General features: G+C 42.1%; 1 pseudogene; it reads left to right on the top strand.

Moving 5' to 3' along the window:
• The first annotated feature begins 5634 nt into the window (after positions 1-5634).
• Positions 5635-7596, top strand: LOC137216566 (transcription factor A, mitochondrial pseudogene; annotated as a pseudogene).
• The last annotated feature ends 1885 nt before the right edge of the window (positions 7597-9481 follow it).

The following is a 9481-nucleotide window of genomic DNA, read 5'->3' as shown; positions in this document are numbered from 1 at the left end:
TGGAGTCGGAGGCGGGGCCGGATCCGGGGGCGGGGCTTCCTTACTGCCACCTGGCCTCTGGATTTCTCCCTGCTGTCTCTGACCTGCCCCTCCTCTCCCTTCCTGCCGCCCCTTGAAGAGAAAGGGGACTCTTACAGAAGGCCATCTCTCATTGCATTTGTTAGGCAGTGACCCTTGACTCCTCCCTCGTCCTATTCCCCTACACACACACACACACACACACACACACACACACACACACACACACACACACGCAGAATGAGGACAGTGGCTAGTTGATTCTGCCTCTGAGATGTCTTATTAACCCCCTCTTTCTCCACGCCATCCTCAGTGCTACAGGCTCTGTTTAGGCCCCATGATTTTTTGCTTGGACTCTTGCAGTAGCCTCCCGATTGGACTCTCTCCTTCCACTCTTGTCTTTGTCTAAACCATCTCCCAGACAGCAATCAGAGAGATTTAAGATGTATACGTGACAAGTTACTCTTCTGCTTAAAACCTTTCACTGTCTCAGCAGTATCTACAACCCCTTAGCATTTTATATGAGGTCCTCTGCAACCCTTTTCTGATAACCCAACACCTGAGCCCATCAACTGGCCATCCATGGAAGACAGTGGGGCCTGGGACAATTCAACCAGCGCTGGCTGCCCAAAATACTCCCCCTTGAGAGGAGGCCACACTGTCAGTAATGCTCATAGGCCCCTTGAGTATCATTAAAGAGAATTTTCAGAATTAAATTTTAATCATGTCCATTAAGGAGAGTAAGGTACAGCCACTCCAGGTCCCCTCCCCACAAGTATAAGGCCCAAAGAATTTCCCCCAGTTGTCCCACCTGAGCAATGGGCTGCCAGTAGATCTCCCATGGGCTCAGGCTTCGGATGCCTTTGCTCACAGATTCCCACAGTTTATAATGCCCTTCTGTCTTTCAAGGCCCAGTAGAAATGTCACTACCTCCGGTAAACCCTCCAGGATCGTCCATGAGAACCATTAACTCCTGCACCACCATCACAGAATGTTACTTTTTCTGCTTTGCAATTCTTCCTGACTTAGGTAATCACTAGTCATGTATATGTCTTCCTTTCTCTCCTGCCTAGGCTAAGAATTTCTCAAAACCCACCCATAGCTGGCAGCAGAATGCCTGATTCAGAAGAGACATACAATTGGATGAAATGAATGAAATCCTTCAACTTCACTGCATCTGAAGCCCTAAGTAGGCCCAGAAAGAATGCTAGGCAAAACCTCATATAATCACCACCTTCCCTTCACTAGGACATCTCCGTCTTGACCCAGCCACATGAAACACAAAGTGGTTAGTCAGCAGAGCATTGCAAAAGGACCAAAGCTTGTACTTCCCTTGCAAGTCAGACTGGTTTGTGGTACGATATGTGGTTGTGGAAGATATTGCTGGTATAGTTCACATGACAATCCAGTGTAGAAAGATTTCACGGTGCCATAGAAAATAACTGAGTTTCCAAATGCAGTTGTATCTCCTGCTTTTGGGAAGCTTCAGACTTCTATTTGCTTCAGGCTGCCCTTGGGCTCCATCCACATCCCTTCAGACCTTGTAAACTGTGTTATAAGGTATCCTTTTACAAAAGTAGGCGTCTTGCTTTGTGTTGTTCCCGCACCATTTAATGCATATTGTTTGCTCTCCAATTACATTACAAGATACACTCTGGCGCAGTTTCCTCATCCATAAAATGGGGACAAGAATCCTTGTCCTACCCAGTTTACTGGGCTGTTAGGAGGTTCTGATGTAGTAATATTTATAGTATATGTGAAAATGTAACTGTAGGATGCTTTTCCAGTGTAAGGTCTGTTTTATTATTACGTTTTTAAAACCTTTACACTCTACCACTTAGGTATGTGTGTTTGAGATTCCACATTAGAAATCAAAGCCTTTATTGTGAATCCCTGGGGATAATGCTTTAAATCATGGTTTCCCAAATTTGCCTGAAGAATTACCTGTAACTGTTGACTTAAAGAAAGACACACAATATAAGAGTTGTGAGTTTAAGTTTTATTTGGGGTCTTGCTGAGGACTATAGCCCAGGAGGCAGCCATTCAGCTAGCTCTGAGGAAACTGCTCCAAAGAGGTAGGGGAGAAGCCAGTTTATCCACTTTCAGCTAGGAAATATGCACAGTCAAGCATACATTCTTGGTAAAAGATTATTGCTATTCACAAAGAACAGATACCTCAAGTCAATGATTTTAACTGTGCGTTCCTATGTATTAGAAGATGCAAGAATCTGGGGTCATTGAAATTCTTCCTGAGATATGCATCTAACTACCCATGGGGCCTGCTTGTCCAAAGCACAGAGTGCCTCCTCCTGTTTTTCATCCTGAATTCCACTCAGAGTACACTGTCCATCAGCAAATGCAGTGGGTTACAACTTAACCCTTGTAGAACTGGGTGGTGAGCAACGCTCTTTGTTCTTCTTTGTTCACAGAGCCCTTGTTAGAAACAGATTTCCATGATGTCCACAAAAGAAAGCCACGAATTCAGAACTATTCTGATATTCAGAGCTTGGACAATTTTCTAATCCCCTTTGCTATGCGCTTCAGGAAGTATCTTTTCTTCTAGTTCAGACCTCGCTGGGGCTTCAGCACATGTATGTCTGATTTGTGAGCCCAGCTGCATTAGCCTGTTCATTTTACAAAGCCTGCAACTTCATGAAGGTGTAGAAAACGAGCAGAGAATTTTAAGGAGAGTTGCCCATTTTCAGAGAGTAAATAGTCCCTGCTTTCATATATTATTTGTATCTAAAAAAAAAAAACAGATTTCCAGAACCTACCCAGACTTATTGAATAAAAATTTCCAGGTAAGATTCTGCTCCAACAATTCTAAAGTGTGGGCTTTTCTACACCACTGACCAACTGTCTGACACAGGCTGGGTGTCCTATAATTCAACTCCACTCTGGCACTGTCTACCCACAATTCAACTCCACTCTGACACTATCTAACTGGAGATAGTGTCATATCCCACAGGTTAAGGGCTCAGTCCCACAAGACTGCCCTCCACTTCAGATATCAATCACAAGTCCAGGTTATCACCTGTACTTCTGACCAATTGGCTGTAAATCAGGGGTCCCCGTGACCCCCTCCTTTGGGTTCAATCAATTTGCTAGAGCAGCTCACAGAACTCAGGACACCAGTTTCCTCACTAGATTACTGATTTATTACAAAGGATATTAAAGAATATGAACCAATGGCCAGATGAGGAGATACATAGGGCGAGGTCTTGAACAAAAGAGCTTCTGTCCTTGTGGAGTTTGGGGCCCGGCATGGTGGCACACGGAAGCATTCTGGTTCACCAACCTGAGGGCCCTCCAAACCCTGTCCTTTTGGGTTTTTACAGAGGCTTCATTACATAGGCATGATTGACTAAATTATTGGCCACTGGTGACTGATTCAACCTCCCGCCCCTCTCCCCTCTGGAGGTCCCCATCCTTAGGGGTTTTCCAGTAGTCACTGCATTAACATAAACTCAGATATGGTTGAAAGGGTTTTGTTATGAATATCCAGACACCTTTATTGCTCTCATCACTTTGGATATTTCAAGAGTTTTAGGAGCTCTGTGCCAGAAACAGGGAGGAAAACCAAATATATATTTCTTATTATAAATCACAATATCACACCAGGAGAAAAACAAGATCAACAGTATAATTAGGAATGATACCAGGTGATTGTAATCCTCAGAGAAACCTGGGAGACACTGCTCTTACCAGTTATTCACAGATCAGAATGAATTCATTTAGGATTCTTTCTGGGAAAGGCCTCTCAGATAAGGAGAAATCAAAACTGGAACAGATCCTGAGAGGAGGCTCCAGAAGGGCAGAAAAACTTCAGTTTGCGTCACAACTGTGCCCACAACTAGTAAAGCAAAACCTTCCCCTGGGTTTCCTTGTCCTTGCTCCAGGAGCCCAGAAACTGGCTTGAGGCTCTGTGGCTGGCAGCTAAGCTGATTTCCCAGTGGAAGCCAAAAACAGGAGCCGTTACTGTCTCCATCCAGTTGGTGATTTTCCAGGACTTTCTTAGTGCTCTGTGACCAAAACTCCCTTTAGACTGCTCTCTTCAGAGTTCCCCCATCTTCCCAAGCAGACCTCTTTCCCAGCAGTTAAACACGGTATTGTCACTGTTTTCCTGTTTGTCTCTCCGGTGGTGAGAGCTGGACTGGGTCTTAAACACCTTCGCACCCCCTGGGGTGTGGCACTGTGCCTGATGTATTGTCGGTGCTTCTGTTGTGCTGACCTATGAAATTGTTTAACATCTGCTTCACCTGCTTGACTGGGAGCTCACCGAGGGGAGCCACAGTTCAACTCGGTATCCTCATGTCCTAGCCTGGAGACGTGCACAGGGTCATGGGTCAGCAAATGTTTGTTGAAGACCAAATGGTCTCCCTTTTGGTAGCGCCTACGTTAGCTACTTCAGGAGAGATGCAGGCTGCTAGGCACTGGCACTGGTAGTCTTGAGACTAGGATTCAGGGAGAGCCTATTGCTCATAGCCTTGATGTACGTGTGCTCCTTTTGACCTGAGCTGAGTTCGAGAAGGGCCTTTTGAAAAGAGTGGGGAATATGGCCTAGTTCTCCCAATACCTTGAGGCAAGCGCTGGGACTGGAAGGTGTGGCTAAAACAGGATTGAATACCAGCAAGGTTTCGGCTGCATTCTCATCTGCTGACCATCCAGACACGTGGCAAATCCAGGCACACAAAGGCATTAAAGGCCATACCGTTCACCCTAGATTGTTCAGCCATGTTCAGCTATATCGCATTGCTATTCCATTTTGGAAACCTTTGCCCAGAGCTCCTCTCCTGTTCTTGCCATAGCTCATTTTGGAAAAAATTAAGCAATAAAAATCACAATTGCAGGCATTTGGTAGCAGGGTAGAAAGAGAATTTTAACTGCCTAGAGCACTTTTTGCAAAAGTAGGGACTGACTTCATTGTCCCACTAACTAGCTGTATGAACTCAGGCCAATCCTTTCTTCAGCCTGGGCCTCAAAACTCACCCATTTGTACAATAAGGTGGCTGGACTAAAATGAGTGTGGCAGGCCTGGCCAGAAATCTTTGTTCAAGGTCCAGGAAATAGATTTTTCTCCTGCCCTGATTCCCCACCCAAACTTATAGAATCAACCACAGAAAAACTGTTCTGTATTTCTCCTCCCCTCCACCCCACACAACCCACATTATAAAAATAAAAGTTACTAAATTACTGATTAGTCAAGACCATTTATTGAATTACCTACTAGATGTCAATACTACGTACGAATGATTTTGTTTTATTCTTTAAATAGTAGGAGCATTTTCCATGCTCCAGGAGCTTGAGATGGTCTCAGTGACACCAAGAGAAACCTATGACTTAGTGAGCCTGTGGGCAGAGCTAAGGATGGTTTGTACCTTCTGTTGTGGCAACCAGGCTACCTGTACTCTTTGCATCTATTGGGTTACAACAGTTGCACAAGACTCTCTATTCACTATGCCAGAAAAAATTGACCAAGATAAGGAGATGGTCTTAGGCATAGTATTAAGGGGAAAGAGGTACAAGTCAGGAATTCCTTTTGAAAATAGAAGGCAGCTGTGGAATGAGACATGTGATGCTGAGTGCTTTACGAGAAGAAGCATGGAGTCATGAGCTATGGAAACTGGGGTAAGTTGCTTAACTTCTCTGAGGTCAGATGCATCAGCTATGAAGCCTTCTTTCAGATGACAGCCTGGATAGAGGAAATAATGCATGTTTGTAAAGAGCCTAGAACGTAGAAGGAAGGCACTCAGTACATGTTAGTTATTACTATGAAGAATCTGAGACCCGATAAAGAAAGAAAAGCCATGAGCCACTGAGACTGGTCAACTTAGTTATACAAATTCAAGGGGAGTCCATACTAATGATGGTGTAGCCCAGATACTGGCTTGGGGCATCCCCAATTCCAGCCCATGTCTCTGCACTCTTCAGAGGATTTCCATGCTTTTACATCCTCATACTTCAATGCCTCCATGTTCTCGGACACTTGTGCCTGCCATTTTGGCTGTCCTGTGTCCAACCCAGAGAGGCTTTGCCATTTCCTACAAGAAATCCAGATACTCAGCATTTTCTAAATTTGATAACTTGACTGAAAATGCTCAAGGTTGTCAGGGAGCTCCTACATCATGTCCTGGGGAGCTGACTGCTTTCTTGTCTACACCCTTTCACTCTGTTCCATCCCAAAGCCTGTACTCCCCGTGACCCAACCCTTAATGCTTAGCTCCTCGACTTGTCTCATAAATGGTAGAGTGATCTGGGATTCTCTACCTAGTAATCTGGTGGGCACTCAATGAAAATGTATTTATATTTAAAGCTTAAAACTGCACTAAAACTTTTGGGCCACCCTGTTGAGGGAACATGCCAAAGGGCGGCACTAAAATTTCATTAAGCATCCAAGATGTATAACTTGTCACACTCACCTACTTATCTACTCACTTCATGGGCAAACTTGGAAGGCAGACTGAACTAACACTGAAAACAATGTTAAGGTAAGCACGCACACCACAGCACATCTGAGAACATGTCATCATAGAAGTGCGGATGATTTCAATGACTGGGATGGATAAGCCGTGGCAGGGAGATCCTGCAGTAACACATACTTAAGATGTAGCTTGTATATAATTATACTTCACAACAGCCCATGTGATTTTGTACTTCAAAGTGACCAACCCTATAATCCAGTTTTAAGTATTTTCCAAACGTCCACTGCAGAAGACAGGTGTACCGTACTGCAGCGCAGTGGCTTAAGAGCATGGATAAAAAGCATTCCGATCCGGGTTAAAACCTCATCTTTGAGTGGCGGGCATGACAGCAAATTCGGGAGGGTTGCTCGAGGGTTCAAGTCGTCATTGCTGGGGTTGTTCTATTGCGCCAGTGGGGCGTGCTGAGTGCTCTGGGAAAGCCAGGAGCGGACCTCTGCGAGGGCTGCGGCCGTCCACTGCGCTCTCTCTTCAGTTTTGTGAATGTATCAAGTTGCTTTTCAGCCAACATGAGTGGTTATCTAAAGAAGCCTATGACTTCATACATTCGATTTTCTAAAGAACAGCTACCCATATTTAAAGCTCAGAACCCAGATGCGAAAAATTCAGAACTAATTTTAAAAATTGCCGAGCTACGGAGGGAACATCCTGATTCAGAGGAAAAGATATACAAAGATGTTTACAGGGCAGAATGGCAGGCATACAAAGAAGAGATAAACAGAATTCAAGAACAACTACCTCCAAGTCAAATGGTATCTTTGGAAAAAGAAATCATGCAGAAACGTTTAAAAAAGAAAACGTTAATAAAAAAGAGAGAGTGAACAACGCTTGGAAAACCGAAAAGACCTCGCTCAACTTATAACATTTTTATAGCTGAACGCTTTCAGGAAGCTAAGGATGGTACATCACAAGTAAAGCTGAAAACTGGAAAAATCTCTCTAGTTCTCAAAAGCAAGTATATACCCAGCTTGCTAAAGATGAAAAAGTTCGTTATTGTAACGAAATGAAATCTTAAGAACAAGTTGTTGAAGTTGGAAGAGATGATCTTATACGATGCTCAATGAAATACCCAGCAAAAAATGACCCTGAGAAGTATTAAAATAGAAGACTGAGTTACGTTTGTAATGGGTAGACACAAGAAACCAATTAGGTCTCAATACCCAAAGCTGTTGTAAAATTAGAATAGATAAAGTTGGTAAACGTTTATATTTAATTCCTTTTCTGTAGCCCATGGACTTCTGCCAGCCAATTCAATACATTTTGTATTGGTGTCTTGCTTTGGAAAACCCAAACTGATAAGAGTTCATGCGGAATTTATTTTGTGTTTAGGAACTACTGAGCATCAAAATAATCCATGAAATGTAGCAGTGAATCATTTTACCTTTGATAGAGGTAAATCAGACTGTGAAGTTTTTTATACTCTATGACTATGGAAAGAATATTCTTGTTTCCTTATATTATGGAGCCAGGAGTTTCCTATTCAAAAGTGTCTCAAAGTTTGTAGAAGCCATAGTGTTCTATGATATAATTGTGCATCTTTAAAAGAGCATCCAGAACTCATGTTGGTAAATTCCAAATCCTGGGTATAATTCATATTGTAGTCAGAGTTGATGGTTGTACATGCAAGGGACTTCTGGTGTCAGCTGAAACTTTTATAAAAGGGATAGAGAGATTTATAAACCTTTTCCCCATTATCTTTTTTCCTAAATTAAAAACTAAAAAATTATGTACCAAATCTATGCATATTGTTTTATATTGCATAGAATAAAAATTTAAGTGTTTCCTAATTATGTTTTAAGGTGAAACATTCATTTTACAGGTTTCTGGGGTTGTTTTTTGGTTTGTTTTTTAAAGTAGGAATTTGTATTCTGAATTATTTTTTCTCTCATGTGAGTATATTTATCTAGAAAGTGGAGAACTTATTTGGTATAAGTTTTAAACTGAGAGATCTAAAAAACATAAGTCTCCTAAGTCTCTAGACTTGGAACCTGTAGTTTTTAAACATTTTGCATAACATATAAAAGCCTATATAAGGGACAGCCAGCTCTGGCCTGTTGGCCAAATCCAGCCCACTGCCTGCTTTTCATGGCCTTGCGAGCTAAGAATTGTGTTTACAATTTTAAATGGTTAAAAAAAAGAATATTTCAAGACACATGAAAATTAATATGAAATTCAGTGTCCATAAGTAAAGTTTTATTGGAACACAGCCATACTCATTGTTTATGGCTGCTTTTGTGCAACAGTGACAGAGTTGACTAGTTGCTACAGAGAGGCATAGCCTGCAAAGACTGACCCCTATACCGTGGAATGAGACGATCTTATTTGCTATGGCTCAGTAAAATAAACCTTAAGAATTTGCCAGTTAGCATATAAACCTTACCATCTTTTAGCAGCTGTTTATCCTCTTAGGAGAGTCAAGCAAAGTTTTCAAAATCCACACCAGCTTTTTGAGCAAAATATTCAACTGTCATCATCAGTTCACAGGAATAGGATAACTCAAACTTTATATTTACTTTATATTATACAAAATATTATGCCAAAAAACTGTGTATTCTACATCTCCAGAAACAAATGAAGATTTTTGTAGTTTGTGGGTAGAAAATAAATAAAAAGTCACGAAAAAAATGACTTGTTACATACCAAACTTGGCAAAGGTAGGGACTGTAGAGAAAAATATAGCTTAAGAGGAAGCCTAAGATTTAAATATATGAAGTTGAGTTTATTCAAACAACTTTCCTCTGTGGATAGGAATACAGGACAAAGTCTACCATTAGGTAAATAGGCACCATGAGGCTAGAGTATTTTGGGGAGGAAGGGTTAGGGAAGAAAAGGACGTGTGCTAGTGTCTATCACAAGCTTTTCTCAATTAGGTTTCCAGGAGAGAATTAAGCCCTAATTCCCTATGGCATCTAGAATGGTACTGATTTTGTATCATCCTCAGGAGAATGGAGAAAATAATCACTCAAATAATTTACTGTGTTCTG

The sequence above is a fragment of the Pseudorca crassidens genome, chromosome X (assembly GCF_039906515.1).
Source record: "Pseudorca crassidens isolate mPseCra1 chromosome X, mPseCra1.hap1, whole genome shotgun sequence".
NCBI lineage: Eukaryota > Metazoa > Chordata > Mammalia > Artiodactyla > Delphinidae > Pseudorca > Pseudorca crassidens.
Note: the sequence above shows the minus strand (reverse complement) of the source record. Positions and strands in the feature narration are given on the sequence as shown.